The sequence below is a fragment of the Coturnix japonica genome, chromosome 1, assembly GCF_001577835.2.
Source record: "Coturnix japonica isolate 7356 chromosome 1, Coturnix japonica 2.1, whole genome shotgun sequence".
Lineage (NCBI taxonomy): Eukaryota > Metazoa > Chordata > Aves > Galliformes > Phasianidae > Coturnix > Coturnix japonica.
The window spans coordinates 22,461,127-22,482,337 of record NC_029516.1 but is presented as its reverse complement, the minus strand read 5'-3'; the positions used below and the strand labels follow the sequence as shown (position 1 = coordinate 22,482,337).

The 21,211-nt window shown below is 43.2% G+C and overlaps 1 long non-coding RNA gene across 2 annotated transcripts; it reads left to right on the top strand.

The window, feature by feature from the left end:
• The first annotated feature begins 1,104 nt into the window (after positions 1-1,104).
• On the top strand, positions 1,105-7,509 carry LOC107309144. 2 transcript variants are annotated; one of them, XR_004306314.1, is made up of 3 exons: positions 1,105-2,220; positions 2,478-4,390; positions 4,877-6,551. It is a non-coding gene; the product is annotated as an uncharacterized LOC107309144 (long non-coding RNA). The 2 variants fall into 2 exon arrangements; XR_004306313.1 differs by lacking the exons at positions 1,105-2,220; positions 2,478-4,390 and adding exons at positions 4,406-4,520; positions 6,558-7,509 and having other exon boundaries at positions 4,877-4,938.
• The last annotated feature ends 13,702 nt before the right edge of the window (positions 7,510-21,211 follow it).

Below are 21,211 nucleotides of genomic sequence, written 5' to 3'. Positions count from 1 at the left end.
ACACTGAGACCATCATCCCTCTAAAGTCTGTGTTACACAAACCTAGGAGTGAAGCTGAAGCCAGTTCTGCCACAGAAACCCCTTGGAAGCCACAGAGCAGTGATGTGATCATGGTGAATCTGATGTAAATTTAAACTCAAAACACTGTGGCTTTCCAGCACGTGGAATCTCTCCAGGAAATAATCTCTATTTACTCAATTAAAGTTATAATCATTTTGTGTGTGTTTCAGTTACAAGAAACTTATTCACATTTAAACACAAAAATTGCACAAAAGATTAATCACAATCTAAAAAAGTTTGCAATATTTTTTGTCAAATGCTTCTAGTTCAAGCCCACTAATTCATGTCATTGCCACAGCTATTGTTTAGCAACCATGGGTTTGGTTTCCAAAAGAAATACTGCAGCAAGCCACAAAGTCATATGGAGGTTGTGCAGTGTAGCATTAAATCATCAGCTAATGAAGTATCTCCCAAGCACAACTGTAATCCAGCCAGAACATAAGTCCGACTTAACCAAGCATGTATGTGGGCTCATTTAATTTGCTGGGAGAATTTATGCACGTGTCACTATGTAAAGGCCTTGCTGAAAATGGGCCTCATTTGTAGATACTTTTGTTCGCAGTGCTTTCATCATCCATGTAATGAACTCACGATGGAGGCTGAAGGTGGAAACTGGAAATAAAGCAAATGTTACCTCTGTGATGGCAAAGGCTCCAACTTCTAAGTACTAAGACTTCATAGCACTAAGACTTCTGGGCTTGTTCAGCTTGAAGAAGAGAAGGCTCTGGTGAGATCTCATTACCTTACAGTAGTTGAAGGGAACTTACAAGCAAGAGGGACCAAATTTTACATGGTCAGATAGTGATGGGAGAAGGGTGAATAGCTTTAAACTTAAAAGAAAGGAAATTCAGGTTGGATGTCAAGCAGAAAATTCTTTACTCAGAGTGTGGTGAGGCAGTGGCACAGCTGCCCAGAGAAGCTGTGAGTACCCCATCCGTGGAGGCACTCAAGGCCAGGCTGGATGGGGCCCCAGGCAGCCTGAGGTGATGGGTGGCAGCCCTGACCATAGCACAGTGTTGGAATAGAGTGGTCTTTAAAGTTCCTTCCAACCTAAGCCATTCTATGATTCTATGGGAAGAATAGAGAAAGCGGTTGAGGAAGTCAAAGCCTGGCCCAAAGCACACAATCAGGATCCTTGATGCTTCCAGCAGGTCCACAAAGCCCATGAGGTGCGGACAAGATCTCCCCAGGAAGGCCAATGGGATGGAGCCAGCATCTGGGAGCTGTCACTGTGTCACTGTGTAGCTGAGGGACCCAAGCAGACTGGTCCCAAGCAGGGGTCAAACACACTCACAGGAACCTAAACTCGCCTTGGCTCACTGATTAACCTCCCTAGTGAAACGTGGTATAATTTAGGATGCGTTTTTCTGGTTCCCGTGACATCAGAATCATTCTGAGTGTTGTATATAATTATAAAAATGTCCCTCTGACTTCTTGTTGCTGAAAATATACGAGCTGATTTGTTTCAGGGAAACAAAAACAAAAAAACAAACCCAAACAACATAAAAACAACACAACGTGTTCCCTCCCTCTTGCTTTTCTATTTCTGGCAGGCTCTGCCATGGGAGCTGTGGCAATGACTGCAGCTCAAGCTGGAGCAGATTCCAAGTGGCCTCCTCTAGCATGGAGCTTCATAAAGGTACCAAGGCTTCAGCTTCCCTCCCAGGATTAACACTGGCTCATTCGTTTATATGGCACTGCTCAGCAGAGCGTGGAACACACTGCTTGTTTGTAACTGGTGCTGTCTAAGATCTCACTAGCTTTAACCACAGAGTTAACTAACACCACAGAGGGAGATGCAGAGTGGCAGAAAGGGAGTAGGCACCAAAATACACCATGCAGGGGCCTGAGTAATGGGCAAAAAATGGGAGTGTAACCCTATGACCATATTTAGTTTCCACATGTGAATCTTGGCGGGCTGAAAGCTACCCTGAATGCCAGCAAAGCCTGAGAAGCTGGAAATCTTTCGCTGTGCGCATACAAGCAGAATCGTGACTCATGCAGAAGAGAAACAGTTTTCTTCTGCAAGGGGAACATTTTTCCCTACTGACCAGAGGGACACCCGAAAATAGCTTTGCTGTCTGAGTGGTTCTGTCAAGTCACGGCAATGCTGCAGAGATATAAAAACCGAAGAAGTGTTTACAGCTCCAGGATTTGCTAGTAAGTAGTAGAAATCTGTATTTAAATAGCAAGCCAAATTCATCGTGTATGCCAGCTCCTTGAAGACAAGGAATTAAAACAAGGGTAGCTCGCGCTGTTCAGTAAATTCCAAATGTTAGACAAAGAAATGAAACAAAGGACCAAAAAATATTAATGCAAGATATTTAAATGCTGCGCAATTTAATCTCTTTGAGTAGGGATCTCAGGGTATAATCTCACTGATGCTGTGCTTTACTTCTGATATCATGTATTTTCAGCACCAAATCAAAGAAGCATTAGAGTTCTGTGAAAGACGGAGCCCTCTGGATCTCCAAAGAAAGATGTTTCTTGGAAAGGAAGAGCACTTCCGAGAATCCCAGATTATTTGAGCCCGTTTCCACCAAAACCATTGGAATTTTCCAAGTTACTTCAATGGAAACTGAAATAAGCCAAGGAAAATCCCACCCCAAAGTGGGGGAGAACATCACTACAAGGTGTCAGCCGGCAGAGGAAGGCTGTCCTCTTCTAACACGTAGTGAATGATACAGATCTGAGCCAGCTGAAAATCAGGCTCTCCAATGAGGCCCACAGGAACGAGCTACCACCCCGCTTTCCCTGAGGCACTGAACATCATTCAGGGGGTGAGAGCGCAGCCACTGCGGGCGCAGTTTGGGGCAGTTCAGCACAGAGAGCACCATGTGGGGAGGCTGAGCGCAGAGTGCTGATGAGGTGAAGTCGAAAAGACTGCTTTGTGTATATTTTATTTGCTGTCCTACACGACGACAAGCGCTTCCGAAGCTCGGCACTGAGGGAGCGGCCTTGAGGGCGCGGCGCGGCCGCCACCTGCTGGTCAGAGCGGGCAGCAGCAGGAACGGGGCGCCGCGGGTCCCGCTTCATCCCTTACCGCGCTGTTCTCATTGCACCAGAGCACCTCCACACACGGCTCCCAGTAGATTAAAGGGGGTCAGTTATGCGCCTGCTGTGACACACCTGCTTGCACGTTGCTTGGAATAAAGAAGTATTTCCATACGTGCTGAAGGCAAGAAATCAGAATAAACAGGCTGTAACATAGTGGGAAGCAAAGCTCCTTGAGCGTCCATTTCATCTGCAGAACAAATGTTTGTTGAGTACTCGATCAGTGGAAATGTGCTCTCTGCTTTTACCCTAATCGAAGCATTTCTGAGAGCCATCTGTTACTGTAAGGAGGGGGAAGTAATCTCATAACGCTCCCCTCTAGGGACAGCGAGTATGGATCCAGCAATGACTGAAACCACAGGGCTCTTTGCACCAGCAGAGTGCAGGCAGAAGAAGGCACAGCACACACTAGACAGACCCATCTCCCACCCGGCACTAGTATAGAAACCAAGCCAGAGAAAGACTCTCTGTTTGAAGGGTTACTTGGTTTTTTCTCCCTATCTTCCCTGGAATTTTGCCTGGGGTTTTGCCAGGCAGTGCTGGAGTGATGGCAATGTACCAAGTGGAGCTGGCCTAGCCCTGTGTTGTATTCCCTGTCCCAGCGCAGAGCTGCCACCCCTAGAAGTCCTGTGGCATGGTAAAAAATTATCCCCACAGGGGGTGGTATTTTTCCTGGTAATCGCCATTTTTTACATGAACAACTGATTCTCTGAGGAGCCCAGTGCCAGGAGGTGCAAAAGTAATGCTGCTGGCAGCCAGCTGTAGGCAGTTGCACATTTGCTTGTGTTTTAGAGGGCTACAGGCAGGGACTGCAAGCTTGAGTTGTTGCTGGTTGACATCTGGTTGCTTCGTGTTGTTCCCAATATCGTGAAACAGCCCTAGGCCCCAGCTTGGCAGCTGGGCTAAATCAAGCAGGCAGATTCTGCTTTCAGCACAGCACTTGGGCATCAGGAGCAGATTGGCGACTCTGGCACAACATCCATTAATAATAGAAGATCAGGCTTTGCATTTGAATAGGCTCTTTTCTTTGGCAGATCTCAAAGTAATTTCTAAAGAAGGGCAAATGTTATTATCTCTGTTATGGTGCTAGGTTATATGACAAGCTCGCAGTCAGGGACTGGGCAAGCATTGGCTCTGCAGCCAGCAGCAGCTGCTCTCCTTGGTTAAATGCCACACGCCAGCAGCCCTCAGGATGTGAGGTCCTGGCCAGGAGCACAAGGCCCCTCAGCCAGATGGGCAGGAGCAAGCGCAGGAAAGCTGCTTCCATTTCCTTGAGGTAAGTCAGACGTCACAGAGGCCTTGTTCAGAATCACAAGCAGGCAGGGATATCAAAGACATGCCCTGCCTTTGATATAGTTGCTGTTTCCTCCTTATACCAAGTTTTCAGAATCCTCACTTTTACTTAGGTAAGGATCCAAACAAACATGTTCCTAGAATGAAATATTCCATTTTATTTGAAAACATCCCATCAGGAAAGTTTTGAATGTGTTTGCATTGTGTAGGTTTGCTGTACAATTCCAGACACTAGATACTAGGAAAGACTGGATATTAGGAAAGGTTTCTTCTCAGAAAGAGTGGTAAGGTATTGGATCAGGCTGCCCAGTGGGGTGGTGGAGTCACTGCCCCTGGGGATGCTCAAGAAATGAGTAGATGTAGCACAGAGGGACGTGGTTTAATGCGCGCTGTGGGGAAGGGTTGATGGTTGGACTAGGTGATCTTAGTGGTCTTTTCCAACCATACTGATTTTACGATACTTTTCCAGTGCTTGAGAACACGACAGCCTTGCAGAAAGACCACCCTGCAGATAGCCTGCTTCATTCTCAGGTACTTGCGCTTCATAATTAAACACCAGAGGTAAATATCACAGCTGTGTTTTAGGCACTGAATTGTGCTATACATTATTATGGTCATTTCTGATTCGTAATCAAGATATCCAGCTGGCATCTCACTCCAACCACTCTGCAAAATGCAGATAGGATGTATTTCTAGCTAAACTGCTTTGTTCATTTGGATACTTCAACACTGGTATGTAAGCCACAGCAATGCAAAACATTGTTTGGAGGCTACTATGCTCACTAAAATGCATTTTTATGGGAGCCACTGGAGACGCTCATTAGGAGGAAGAAGAAAGCAGCTGCCCAGCACAGAGGTGCACAGGACACAAACACATACACACAACAGGAGCGGGCTCTTGCCATTGTACACTGGCATTTGTTACCACCCACCAGCTGCTTGGAACCAGATGGGAAGCAGGAACTCCAGCTCTGCCCTAAGCCATGGCCCCACACCAGCACCGCCACAGACTACCAGGCTGGCAGTCCCAGTCACTGAGGAGCAAGGGAAAAAAGGGAGCCAGATCCCTGGAGAAAAGGGCTGAGGCATGTTTGGTGCAGAAGAGGAGCAGGGAGACACAAGCTATCAGATGCTGCTCTCTGAAAGCTGTTGCTACACTTGGTCTGTACGATGGGAACAGCTGGATCCAGTGTTGACAACCTGGCAGCAGCTGAAAGCTGTCGAGTTAGCTCAGACATGATAAACAGCAGAGAAAAAGTAACAAGTCATCACCAAAAGCAGTAGTTCCCAACACATGAGTCAAATCTGAGCGAGGCATGACAGCATGGGAGATAAGATACAGAAGTGAAAGCAGGAGCATTGCTGAGACCGAAGAACAGGAGAGAGAGAATTGCTAAGTTTATTGGATTTCTTCATTCCCTTTTTTTACTCCCAGGTTTGCCCCAGACAAAAAGAGATGTGCTGCTCAGAGATAAGGAAATATAGCACAATAGATTTCCAAAGGCAGGGGCTCTGAGGAGTCATGGGTCATGCAGTGATGGAGGAGAAGGGGCAGAGAGGATAAAGAAAAGCTGCAGCTAAGAGGCATGCCTGAGACAAATTGGGCATTACTGCCCTAAAAATAAATGCATTTATCTGAAACATTTCCATATTTAGAATACTAAAATCAGCCAAATCCAAAACATTCCTGTTAAAACATGGAGCTATTCAATTCCACCCATAGTCCAGTGAATTCTCACAAGAAAATAAAGGTTCTCAGCTCTTAAAAATAAATATTGGCAGTTATTTCCCCCAGTTGTGTCGTTCTGGGGTGCCCTTCATGAGGATAAACAGTCAGTTCCTCGTTTATCACAAACACAGAACACACAGGTTTAGAAGGCAGAAAGAGTCCACTTCTATAATGTTTTATGTATAGTAGCAACTCATAGAAACACTTCCTGCTCGATAAACAAATGAATGTGCTTCCCCAGATCAATAAAGTTACAGACTGTCTAGAGAGTATCAAGGCCATAAAAAGCAAAGCTCTTCTTTTAACCTTTTCTACAAATTTGAGTGTCCTGTTTGATTTTCTAAACCCTCTTTGTTAGTGTAAAGCCACTGAGGTTCACTTCCACTGGATGACAATCATCTGATTGTTTTGCTTATTGCAGATTTGTGTCTGGCTTATATCCTAATACCTACAAAATGGGCAAAATGGACCAGAGTTTGCTTCAGACTGCTGTCCTTCTTTACACAAATACTGCAGAAGATCGGAAGACAAATAGGAAAAATTATCCAAATTTGGGCATCATTTATCTCCTGGGACCTGCTGTTTTCTCTTGCCATCTTCATGCTCCTTGGGGGACAGCTGCTTTAAATTCTACATCAGGTTATTACAGCACTGGAGTCTTATTTACATGCACAACAGTTCTAGCACAACACACACATGAGCTGCCAGCCTTCCCTCTGTACTAAAGATCAGACAGCTTCATCATTTGCAAGATAATTGCCATTCACCTGTAGGATTGGCTGTGAGCCTGCAAATTTGAAGGGAGTGGATTTCATTGGCTTTGGGGTTTGTTCATGGTCTTCTGAAGCTTCCCTCCAGATCTATGCCATTAAATGCCTGTGCCATTTATAGTTCATATATGACTGTGTCCACTCCCTTTAATGCTTTTCATCCAGCTGTGTCTAGGCTTGAAAAACCTGCTTGCAAGGAAAACTGTGGTCATGAAACTCATAAAGACTGCTAGGCTTAGTTCAGCTATTTTTGCTTTCCTGGAGTCCCAGGACTCACTTCATCAGATAAAGAGGTGAGTAAGCCCTCCCCGTATAACAGGAAAGCAAAGGCCAGCAAGATTCAGCACCTACAACAAATACCTGTCCATAGACAGCTGTCTTGCCAACTTCTTTAGGCATCTGCCATAGGATAGAGCACCTTTGGAGGGCATCTCTAGACCTATATTAGGTTTCAGCACATACAGAAAGAGCCAAGATGACCAAATAACTGGATATTAAAACTGCCAACAACAGATGAGATGGATTCCACCCACCAAATGCAGAAATGTTAAGTGCTAAGCATGATGTTGCTGCCAATCTACGTGAATAGTTTAGTTAGGTAAAACAATACTATTATATTTTTCCTTTTGAAATAGCAGAACACTGTTGCAATTTCATTTCAGAAAATGAAAACCTAAAATAAATGTTCTCCACTGGGAAGCAGTGCTGCCTTCCTTACATAATGCATGATTCACATGGCAGCTGCTGGGAAATGCTAACATGCAAACAGATAAATGCTGCATGCCGAGGAGAAAATCATCAGCTTATCTCCATGTAACCTGGACAGGATCGCACAGCTTATATACAAAGAGATGAATATAACAACCTGCTTGCATGCATACAGATGCACAAATGATATTACCCTCAGTATGCAAACACATACACACAAACAAGCTGACATTCCACCCAGAGATGAATAAACAATTAATAGAAGCAAATGCATACTCATGCACACAGGACACACATAGATAAATACCGGTCTATAAATGCTAATAACCTTTAAAAACTGTGTTTAGACACAGAAACTGGACAGTGAATAGCCAAGATAGCCACAGTTTTGGTCCCAGTAGGTGGAATTAGGAAGTAGAAATCAACAAATGGCATAGGAGAATGCACTTGCCAAAGGTATCACCTTGATGTGTGTCGGGTAAAATGAAACATGACAGCCACGCACTGACTGAAAACCTTGGGAGCTTGTTCTGCCTCAGAAGGCACAGGAGCAAAAAGGGCACTGAAAACGCAGCTTTTGCGGGGCAGAGGCACTGAGAGAACTTCACTGAGCCACGACTGGGTCATGATGCTTGTGACAGGCACGGCAATTATTTATTTACTCTGTTGGAACTGTCAGATACAGGGACTAGAGATGCCAAGCATTAGGCAGAAAAACAGAACTGAAAGGTCGTTAGCTATGATGTGCACCCCACAGCTGCCAGGGCACAGCTCAGCCCCTCGGCACTGCAGGAGGATGAGGGGCCCAGGGGTTGACATGGGGTCCTGAGCTAAAGAGAGATACCCCCATTTCAATACAGCAGGCTGTATTTGTGCAGAATGAGAGTATTTAAAAGTTAAACAGGGAGAAAGTGCTGATAAGTCAGAGTCTCAATTCCACTGTATGGAAAAGCACCTGGATCCCACCCAACGAGAACAAGGAATAGTACTTAAGGGGATTTACCCAGCAGAATGTGACAGATGATTGTGGACTGAAAAACAACAAAGAAGTAATATTTTCCCCATCAATAAGAAAGACTTTTTGCTTTGCATTTACCTGAGCAGATCAATAGAGGTTACAAATGTTCAGAGGAAAGCAATACCTTCCAGCCTAAGTTCACTGCTCAAAATGGCAGGAGCTCTGGCAGAGAGCCAGGTTTAATAAAAATGAAATAGAAGCACGGTTTGACTAAATCATTCTTCCAGATTTCCAGACAACATTATAAAGTGTTAGTGGCTACAGCACTGCGTGTGCAGAGAGCATCATTCATGGCTGCTTTGCTCCAGCTGAACACTGGCTGAACACCCCTGAACTCAATAAACACCCCAGTGAATCAGACGTGAAACCTGTCAAGAAAAAAGAAATAAAAAAGGCAGCAATCTCCATTACAGATCCGATTATTTTGGCAGTATGTGGGTCCTGAGATTGCAATGAAGGATCTTTGTGTCAAGCAAATTGCTGTCAACCTCAAGGTTTGTAAGGCTTTTCCTTACTGCCCCACATAAAGCTCCCCATTCAAGTCATGTGGTGGTGATGGGTGTTTAAAAGGGACTTTCTGTCCCTTGTTGGACTGCTGATAAAACCCAAATAGTAAAGTTTTGAGCTTCAAGAGACAAATAAAATGAAACCTTGTTTTTATCATCAGTTTTAACTGACTGCATGCCTGGAAAGCCTTTATTCATCATTTTGTAGAGCCTGGAGCATGCACTGACCTGTCGTGTATGTGGTTAAGATTTAATATTTCAGAATTAGATATTGCCTGTCTGACTCTGAAGCAGTTAAAATTAAAGGAGCCATGACCTAAATAAAGGCTGCAGAGGTCAACATGGAAAATAACAAGACAAACCAGTAGCACAGATCTACCTTGATGATTTAAAACCTTGCTTTGCCGGATTTATAGCTGAGGCCATTAACTGCTGTACTCAACTACAAAAAGTAATGAGACCATTAAGGGGAAAACTAAGGGAAGAGAGACAACTTGACTTTAGTAACTTACTGCTTATAACTCTGTTGTTAAATTGTTAGTGTTACCATTTAGTACACATTTGCTGGATTTAGGTAATCTTCTTGTTTGGACTTTGGAGCTATTAGTACCAGGTAATGGAAAAAATCTCCTGGTCAACATAACTGAGCACAGTCTGCTGGGAAGAAACAAGAGCCTGAATCTCTCACTAAGAATCCAACTAAGGGATGATTCCCATGTTGAATGCAATGATAGGAAATGTTTAGCTAATGCAATTCAGATTAGCAAGCTATCAACAGACAGCTTTGGAACTTGTTTGTTGTTGAGTAGAAAGCATATCTGACAAACAGCTGTCATCAGCACTGATTCATAGAACAGTGATAGTGCAGCTAACACTTCTGCTCATATCATCTTCATTTCCCTGAAGTATAAGACTGCAGTACTCTGACAAAACCCCTTGCAATTGTAGATTGAAGGGTGGGTTCGTGCTTGGAAGCTTTTCAATGATATCGCTAAGAGGTCTTTTCAGGACATCAGCAGCTCAGGACCTTAAGAGTGGTTGGAGATTTTGCAGCTGTTTTAAGAGCCTAGTGATCCTCAGAGACTCATACTGGGTGCCAGAGGGGGCAAACACAGACCTAATCCTGAACTTCTGATTGCAGTGACTGCATACAGGCCCTGGTAACATACTCTACAGTGTGGAGGGAGAATAGCAATGAAATGGCAAGGCTTCGTCAGGCACACAGAAGACATCTTCAGATCTTCTCTATGGTGAGATTTTTGCTTTTGGTCCTTGAGCTGCAGAAAAGATGAGAGGTGACAGAAGCTGCTGTCACTATCAGGTGACAGTGCTTTGCCAGGTCAGTGGCTCCAAGCTCACAGGGCAGTGCTCAGGTGCTGCGGGTGCCAGGGGCAAAGCTGGGGCCCTTTGTTGTCTCAACCTATTCTCTTCAGTGAAGAAGGGTTCAGCTGCTCTGCCAGAGATTTTTCTGCATCTAGATCACTGCTCCTGGACTTTTAGGAATACTCCGGGTGTCAGTGAGAACTAGGGACCTGCAGTAGCCAAAGGGAGTGCATTTCATTGCGGTAATACTGTGGCTGTGTTACAAAGGTCAGCAATGTGATCAGTTTGCGGGACAAGCATATCATATTTTTAACCACTGTTATGAACAACCCAATGTGGTTTTGCTATTGATACAACTGGCAGAACTTCAAAAAGTATTGTGCAAAATTGAAAGCTTGCAAAAGAAGTTTTCTTCTATGTTCACAAAATTTGCAAAGGACCATTTTTCTTCTGTGTTTCCTAAGGTCCGGAAAGTTGTCCCTATAGCTGGGAAAAGTCTCATGTACTTTAAAGACAATAACAGGAACAATTCTGAAAAGAAGGGCCACTCTGTGAGTTGCTTGCCAGCTCTATCACATCTTAACCGTTTTCTTATGATGACAGACAAACTCCAGTCATAGTTGAATGGGGAGCAGTGAACAGTTTAATCTTTAATGCTCCACAGTTTGTAAATGTGTAGATCTCCCTTATGGCTGGCTACCATCTTCTGGCTCTAGCAGCAGGGATTCACAATCTTCAGTCTCAGCAGAAGAAGGGCATTCCTAGGCCGTCTCTGACCTACATTTTAATATTTCATTTCATTTCCACAGTTGATCAGCAGTGAAAAAAGTGACTGGCTTAGAGCCTCAGCATTTCTTATAAAGCATCAAGAACAGTGTCATTTGTTGTATTCAGGATTCTTGAAAGGTATTTCAGGTTAAAATGAAACAGGCTTTTACATGTAATTAGAAAAATACTATGCATTTGCCAAGCTAGGGTCATAGTTCTTCAGCAGATCTTCTCCACATATTAACTCATGGCAAATATAGATTTTATTCATGCTTGCCAGAGGATAGACAAGCCAGGTAGCCTCTTATCTTCTCCATTCCAGTGGATATCAGTCACCTGTACTTAAAATTGATTAGTTGTAATCTTTCAAGCATGAACATCTTGTGGTTCTATGGCGATCCTATGAATCACAGGCTTTTTGCCTTCTTAAAGAGTATTGATTTGTTGTTGGTTTTTTCCCCACAAGAATTAATAAAGGAAACACCGCTCAGCAACTGAGATGCACTTCCTGTCAAACAATGTCCTTTGTTACCTTCCTGGTCATCCTTCTGCTACAGATACCGATGACTGAGTGCTGAGGCAAATCCTTAGTGAAATGTTTTATTTACACTGTTTGCAGGCTGTCTTTCCTAGACACCTGGCCAGCAGAACAAAGGTTTTACCAGAGTACAATGCCACACACTTCCTCCAAAATCCTCTATGTGCATTACCAGCATCCAGCAAATCTGCTTCAAAATTTATTTTAAGAACGAAAATTTCAAGGTCAAATATCCTCAAGAATCATTAGCAGGACTCAGTATTCCAATAGCGGTTGTATATTCTCCATCAGAGAGTTTCAGATACATCAAAATATTCCACAGGAACTTTTTAATTTCATTGGAATTGTAAATCAAAAGAAAAAGCCAGCCACAAATTAATTTCTGCAGTGTTGAAACAAGTCAATTATCATTGCAGCTTTTCTGCTTCAGATAACATGCATTTTCAAATGTTTTTCTATGATCTGTTGCCTAAAATTATGAAAATTCCTACAGAGCTGGAGTTCCCTTCCTCAGCCTGCCTTAGAGTTGGCTATAAAATGTGTAAGATAAAGAAATCTTTGCATGGATATCTCTCTCAAAAAGGCTTTTTTCTTTTTTTTTTTCTTGGCAGAACTTTTGTAAACAAAGGTAACATCTATTAGGCAGCCGTAGGACTGAAAAATAAAACAGGATAAAAACATTTGAAATACAGAATCACAGAACCACAGAAGGGCTGAGGTTGGAAAGGTCCCCTAGAGACCATCTGGTCCAATGCCTGCTTAAACAAGGCTACTGGAGCAGGTTGCCCAGGACTGTGATCTTTTGAAGATCTCCAAGGTGGAGACACCACAGCCCCTCTGAGAAACCTGAACAGCACAGGAATGCTTCCCGGTGTTCGGAGTTTCTGCCTACTGTCTCTTGTTCTGGCACTGGGCACCACTGAAAAGAGCATGGCTTCATCCTCCTTGCACCCTCCCTTCAGATAATTATATACAGCCCTCAGACATCCCAGTGCTAACCACTTCAGGTCAACAACTGACCCATACAAATACATCTGGCCCATTTTGGGAGTTGTTATAAATAAGTAATAAACCTCTTATCTAGGGCTGAGAAGAGAAGAAAATTCAGGCTTTACTGATAGGAAAGACGCATATCATGGGGAGGCAGTCAGAGCTAAGATGTGTCATAAGAATTTAATGACAAGATCTCTGGCTATCAGTGTCAGAATTTTGATTGATTTGTCAAGGGAAAAAAAGTGAATGTCATTGCTGTAGAATTAATGTTGTTTTAATTAGAAATAACACTTTAATTACTTAATTACATTAAATCATTAAAAAATAATTAATTGCTAGTTGTAAAAATACCATCATTGTTTATACTCTACCAAAATATTTGTGCTTGGAAGTGAATAATACTATGGTAATAGTTGCTCGTTACAAGGTACCTCACCTGTAGGTCTCAGTAGCGTGACCCACTGTGAATAGAATGATCTTGCAAAAGCACTTGAAAATGCTTATTAAACATTAATGAGTTCTGCCCGCAGCCCTTGGGGGTAAAACGTGCTCTCTAGCATTTTGCCTGTTGGATAAACTAAGGCAGGTGATTTATGCAAATTATTAGGGGTCAGTGTAGAAAAATAGCACCTCTCATTTTGAATGCACTTGTCCTCAACAAAGAGCTTCCACACCCTTTGCATTTGTAGTTTATTTAACTGAAGTTACAAAGACTCTTCTTACACACTGCTGCCACAGCTGCAAGCAAGGCAGCATCTGGGAAAATACGCAATTATACCCTGATTAAACATGAATACATTCAAAAGGGCAAAATACAAGGCAGGCATCATGGTTCTGTAAGAAGTCCATATGCAGAACCATCGGATGCTGGACATCACAGGTTATAAAGCAAAAAGGAATTAGCTGCTGATAACAGAAAGTTCAGTTCCACATCTGTCTTCTTATTTCATCCCATATTCCTCCTTTTGTTGTTCATACACACAAGAAAAAAAAAAAAAAAGGAATGGAAAAGAATAGTCCGCCACCCAAGCTTAAATTGGAGCAGGTCAGTGACAATCTGCTGTGCAATCTCTTATATCCGGAATTTCTATATAAATCAGAACCATGGGTGGCTATCCCATTTCGCTGCTGTGCAACAATGTGGGTAGCAAGGCTTTTCAGACTTATTTTTATAATAAACAGGAAGAGGCAGAGTGCATGGATGCCTACATACACGTCAAGCAAGAAGCCCTCCCTGAGGAGCAGCTCCTCTGAGCATTGCCGCTGGCTGTGGGGATGGTGGCAGGGCTGCAGCACAGGGCCTACACGGGGCTGTTTGTGAGGCCTGTGGCCCCACCGATTCCTCTGCCTACAGCCTGACGGTGCTTTAAAGACTCTTCCGACCTGTAAATTAAGTTATGCTTTTCATTTAGGCGGAGCTAACGGGTCTTGTTGCTACCAGGCAGTCTGCAAGGTGCTGAAACACTGCTTGACAGGCAGGAGTGGTGACACTGCTAAAAAACTGTCACAACATTATTTATTTAGTATTGTACAGAAGTCAAAGAGGCTTTCCTATGCGGGGATAAGTTTCTCTCACAGATTCAGCATGCTAAGTACTGAATACCAACTGGATTACTAGCAGCTGGAAGTAAGAATTAATTTACATTATGTTCACTACAATAAGAGTCTAGTAAGAAAACCTTGCTGATTTTTTATTGAATATTCAGTTACAGATGCTAAGCCTAGAACATAAGCAGCAAGCAATTAAAAATGTCAGTACTATTCAATTATAGTCTCTGTAGTTATGTTTTCTGGTTATTTTTAAATCTAGCTAAGAAGTAAAAAAAGATTCCTGTCATGATTTTCAAAGCACAGTCCAATTAAACATAAATAGGTTAATTTTAATCTTCAAGAAGTTTTTAGTAATTGTTTGGAGACAATGAAATAAACATGAAAAATGCCTAGAGGTTTGCTGTCACTGCAACCCTTTGGAAAGCAAAAATCAGCATTCTTGTCTATGTTGGGCAGAACAGACAGCCTGTAAAAGGGAGCTATCCAAAAGGTTTGTCTGTTCTCCAGACGTTGTCTGTACAGCAGACACATGGATCTTTTTGTTATTCAGAAAATGCCATGCTCTGTTTAGTAGATGGATAACTGCTTATTTCCTAATCCCAACTTTTTAATGCAGAGCCACTGAGGCACCTTCAGGGTCACATAACTGTATCTGCTCGCAGCAATGCAGCAGCAGCACAGCTGTCCAATAGGCTGCAAGTATAGAATACATGCAGGATTCGGGAGAAAGCAAACCTGGCTTATCCATGAAGATGGAAAAGATCTAGGTCTTAAAAGCAATTAGCATCTTTGAATGTGGGATTTGATCACATGTGAAGAGAGAAAATAAGGTGGGAACTAACACTGCAGTTCCTATGCTCATGTTTCAGAGAATGAATGCCAGTTTGCTCACCTTCAGCCAGCCAATTTTAGCTCCTTAAACCAGAGGTAGATTGCACACGATGTAGTCATGTACAACAAAGGAAGCCAGACTGACCATGCGATAGATAAACCAATGGGCTTACCTATCTGAAAAGCAATCAAAATGAATATTGTAAAGCAGCAGCTTCCAGAAATATCCTGAAGGCATGAGAGGGCTATTTTTCCTGGGCACAATATAATTACACAATACCGCTATGAGAAAGACAGTTCCTGTATTTAAATTATTCTGGCAGATGTAGATTTGCTACAGTATTTATTAAGGCAATCAGAAACTAATACTCTAAGTCATCTCGAGAGCCCAATTCAGCCAGGGCTTTCATCCCGTTGACATCAAAGGAGTCAGTCAGTGAGTGTTGTCTGCTCCATCAGTCTCAAAGGAGCAGGAGGAAAAGACAAAAGGCTTCTGAGGTATCATGGAAGGCACGATGGCTTGTTTATAGGATAAACACAACTAACATGCTTAAACTCCATCAGTCAGACCTTAGTTGACCCGAAACCTTGAAAATTTTACTCTTGGCTCCCACTAACCAAAGAACTGCCCTTCTGCCCCTGGGGAATTAGAAAGGAGGAGCAGAAAGAAGTGAGAGCACCTCGGCAAACAGCTCAACTGACATTGAAAACACATGTTTAACAGAGATCAGAAATGCACAGAACATATTAGATAAAGCCATGAGGCCTGGCAAGATGTTTTGTTACAGGTAGAAAATCTTACATTCTTGTCAATGAAGCAAAACTGGAACTGAGCATACTGTACACAAATGTGTTTTAAATTCACAATGTGGATAGTATGAAATTTCTCCCCATTTTTATCTTCTCAGCACTGTAAAAATCCAGATAGTTTAACTCAGGCAAATTAGAGACTTGCAATAAAGAACTTGAATGCTGGAGAATAGGATGTGCAAACAGCAGCATGAGCAACCTGAAGTGTAGACTGAACTTGGGAGAGGAAGGTAACTGGCAGTGCAACACCAGAACCTGCTGCTGCTGTAGGGCAGCTGGAGCAACACTGCAGACTTTGAGTTAAGAATAACAACATATTTCTTTTAACAAAATCTAATAACATATCACACCAATAAGAAGAAACGCAGAAAAATAGATTCTATTAAAGAGATAGTCATATCAATCCCTGTACAACTGTACCCAAGGAAGTTGAAAAAAAGAAAAACAAGCATCCCATGCAATATCTTTAGGTCCAAATACCTTGAAAAAATCAGTCTGAAATTGCCTGAAAGGAACTGTGCACAGTGTATAATGCTTCAGTATTACTAATCAGTAAAGTGGTTAACCTGCCCGTTCATTACACAACAGAAGAATCTGAGCACACAAAAGTGGCTGGTCAGTTCGTCTCTTCTAATTTCCATTGTGTTTGGCACTTTGTTTCTGTTTATTTCAAGTGCAGGCACTTATAACGTTGTAAGCATAAGTCTTACAGACATTCTTGCGGTGCAGCACAGACCAGCTCTCTGACAGAATTAGCATGGCTCCTCAAAAAGGAAAAGCAATCACTGATACACAAACTCTTTTTTATCACGGTTTTCTTACAGTCAAAATTAATTCCTTTTGTGTGAGAACTGGCCATTTACCAGACAAAACTACATGTTTTTTCAAAAAGCAGATTACCAGAAATCTAATAATTGTTGTGTTGGGTTTCTTTTTTTTTTCTCCCCTTAACGTAGATTACCAGAAATCTAAATCATCTATTTTTCTTTTATTATTATTATTATTTTTCCTTAAAACCTGAAACATCTCAGGATTTTTCCTGTGGCGGTTGATGAAATCTGTAGCTGTCTCCAGTCCCCTCTGTTTCCCAGGTTTCCTATCTGGGCAAGATATAATACGATGAGTCCCACAGCAGGTCAGTAAAAGGGAAAAGCACACCAAGGGAGGAGCGGCTTGTTTAAGAAGCCCACACAACTGAAGAGTTTGGAGCATGAGGCATGCAGACTACTGGTCTCATGAGACGCTTGAGGTAACAAAACAAAACCATTTTCAATTGAAAACATGAGCTTCATTTTTCATCATAAAGCAGAGTTTTCATTAAGAAAAATAATTTCCGAGCAGCTCCAATAACAACAGTCCAGTGGCAAACACAGTTCAATAGCTTATTAAAACTGAAGTGAGGAATTTGCATGTTATGAAATTGGGGCATGGCCAAGATGTTCTCGGAAGAGAAGAGCTTTTGCTAATCATTAACAGCCACCAGTGCCAGTGATAACACTTTGTCCAAAACCTGTTACCTCCGATGCTCTGCACCTCCTAAGACCCTGTGAAGTAGGAAATCAGGAAGGTTTCATGGAAAACTCAGCAACCAATAAACGCTTATTTTTGCCAAAGCCGAGTTAAATCCTTTCCTTTGCCAAGAAGCAAATTATTCAACACGTATACCTCATTCTCTATCTGCATGAGATGGAGCAGTCCTTCCTATAGTTAACTGCTGGTGTTATTAGTAAGTACTGAATCAACAGACAAGGTCCATGTTAGCAAGAAAGGCATCACACGTTTTCAGCACAAACTGAAACAACTTCTCAGAGCACAAGCTTGAACACCCAAATGCGTGAGGCACAGCCAGCTGAAGTACTTCTAAGATTATTAAAATGCTCTTGTTCTTCAGCACTGGGCAGCTGTAATTGTTTACTGCCATCAGTTTATTGGCAGCTGTGAACTTGTGAAGGCTGTCAGAAAGTGGGCACTAGCTTACGGTCATTTTGCAGCATCTTAGTGAAGGTTTTCCAGCAAAATATTTGCTACCCAACAGCTCTAACATTGAGAACTGTTCTCTTCAGCATTTGTACAGAGTTTGTGAGGGGTAGGATGACAGGAAACAGAACAGCCTTGAGCAGCACCACCAGAAGGTGGGTGATAGTTGTAAAAGCAGTGGGCATTGCTGGATCCAGCCCCAGCAGCTGGCACCCTGCCTGAGCACCGCTGTCTGCAGAGAGCTGTGGACAGACACAGCAGGGACAGATAGGCAGCCACAAAGCAGCTGGGAGCACGTCTGTCATTGCTACCACAAGTCCAATGCTTCATCAGCCCCAGGCGCAGAAGGGCCAGCTGAGGGCTTTAAGGAAGGGTCAGATAACAGAGACAGTGTCTTGCCAGGAGGAAAAGCCCCATCCAAAGAGGAAAGTCTCTCATAGCCGGTCAGATCTATATAATAGGTCTACAACCTGCAGGAAAAATGCCCTGTTAAAGGATTACTGTTGCAGAGCTGTCTGGCAGGAATATTTGAGCTGTACTACATTGCCATTCACAACAAAGTTCCTACTACTTTATCTAGGCCCTTTTAATCTTTCAAGGAGGTTATTTGTGACAAAAGCTCTATACTCACATAACAAGCAAACGAAAAAAACCCACAAGATACAAATGAGAGAAGATATGAAAGAGGTTAGCTCCCAAAAGTTTCATTTTTAAGCTCCCTGTGTTTGAGTTGCATTTTTATGCCGAATTCATGAAGAGAATAATATATTTATAGTTTATAGCGCTTAGCTCTATTGTTTTACTTTTGTTCTGCCTTGGACCTTAGAAGACCTGTTATGCTCCATCTCTTTCACAGGAGACCAGGCCTGTGTGAGGTGTGCAGCCTGCACAGCAGGTCAGGCACTGGGATAGCAGTTCTTCACAGTGTTCAGCACGTCACTCGGCCATGCTCACACCTACTGCCTCAGGCAAAAGCAGGACTCTGGAAAATTCACTTTATTTGCAAATGCACATGGAGCAGATTGACCAGGCACAGCACAGAAAAGTATTACTTGGACACAGACCATCACAGCTCCTTGTGTCTGCCTAAGACAACAATAAAAAACACAATGGTTAGGTGAGATTGCTGACTCCCTTGTATCTTGGTTTTAAAATATAATACCAATATTGACTTCAGATCTTGCTCGATTGACTTTAATTTGAGCCAGGCCTCTACAGAAAGCTGTTGCCCGGGTAACAAATGCTGTGCACCATAATAAGGCAAATTGCTGTTGAAATAAATAATAATTATGGCCCAGGTTTCAAGAGTATTCTCTTTCCCTTTACTTTAAGCTTGCCCCAGGCAAGGCTGTGGACACTGGCTTTGCTGGGAGGGCAGAGCACACACTCCCCCTCTGCTCCCATTGCAGCCCTGGTCATGCACATATGGAGACTTTCAGAATTGTATTTATTTCCTCAAGGGTACATCAATACCAAGTGCAAATACCAAGAGAAATAGCAGCTCTTATTTGGGCTCAGTGTCTCTCACCAGAAGGCTCACAGAGAAGTACTGCCAGCCATGGCTCACCAGGACATTAAGTCCACCCCTGCACCCTGCAGAGCTCTGCCCTTGTGCACCCGCTCACAGCCCTGGGCACAGGGGCTGTTCGGTACACATCGCTTTCCATCTAACAGTTCAGTGATTCACAGACAAGGATGAGATCAAAGGAGGGCAAGGGGTGACATGCTGTCTTGCCTAGCATACATTAATTTGCACTCAGAAATTATTTGCACTGGAAAAGCAGATGTTGAAGGGAATCCGGGTGGATGTTTTCACTTTTTCCCCTCTTCCCCAGTTTTTCTTGAGTATGGCTCTCTCATCACCTAACACAATCAGCCACTATCTGACTGCCCTGTGGTTGAAATAGTAGTGGGACAGCACCAGCCATAGGAAGCATACCTTCACCCACAGCCCTGTCACAGCCTCACATCCCATCTTGCTCTTTCATCACCAGGGATCAGAGCAAGGAAGTCAACTGTAAAGTGTGTGTGTGAGAAGTAAGCTGCCATGAGACTGCACAAGACACAATGTTCCCTCATCACAGATGGTAGCCATCAGCAAACACCTCCACTGGAAGGCAGCACAGCCTCATTGCTTGGACCTGGTACTCATATCATGTAAGAATCATGCTCAGATTATCAAAACACACAGTTCCTCTACAATCTAAGAGGTTTTCTTCTGCAGAGAGTATGGCACAGAGGACGGTCCTATTAAACTATAGAAGGTATCTGTCCAGGCCTGCAGGGAGAGGGAGGTGATATTCCTCCTCTACTCAGATCTTGTGATGCCCCATCTGCAGTACTGTGTTCAGGCCTTGGGACCCCAGTACAGGAAGGATGTGGAGCTCTTGGAGCGGGTTCAGAGGAGGGCCACTAAGATGACCAGAGGGATTCAGCACCTCTCCTATGAGGAAAGGTTGAGGGAACTGGGCTTGTTTAGCTTGGAAAAGAGAAGACTCTGAGGAGACCTCATTGTGGCCTTCCAGTATTTGAAGGGAGCATACAAACAGGGGGGATGCCTGTTTACAAGCATGGATAGTAATAGGACAAGGGGGAATGGTTTTAAACTGAGACACAGGGGAGGTTTAGGTTAGATATTAGGAGGAAGTTTTTTACGCAGAGGGTAGTGACACACTGGAACAGGTTGCCCAAGGAGGCTGTAGATGCCCCATCCCTGGAGACATTCAAGGCCAGGCTGGATGTGGCTCTGAGCAGCCTGGTCTTGTGGTTGGCGACCCTGCACATAGCAGGAGTGTTGAAACTCGATAATCATTGTGGTCCTTTTCAACCCAGGCCATTTTACGATTCTATGATCTTCCTGTGATTTCTATGGCATTTCCATCTCTGTCATATGCTTGCTTTCTAGAGCTTACAGCCATTCTGCCTGATAAACTACTATAGATCCTAAATTATTAACAGTGGCAGCAGTCAGGGAAGTGAGAGGGTATGGAAAGAAACATTCAAAAGGCCACTTTACTGAGGAGGATGTTTTCTCTCTGTTAGGAGCAGCTGTGAGAGGGTGGACTTAGTTTGGGGCAGAGTGTGTAAGACCAGTCCTCCTCTTGGCTTCTCCAGCTTCAGAAGGAGCTGGGTCCATATGAAGACCCCTGCACAATTGTCTTCACATCATATTTTCCAGCATGATTCAGATTTGGTCCAAACTCCTTTCAGATGGAGGCCAGGGAGATACTGTGTGCATCCCTACATGACTGTTCCCAATAAAATTGACACACCTCTTCAGAA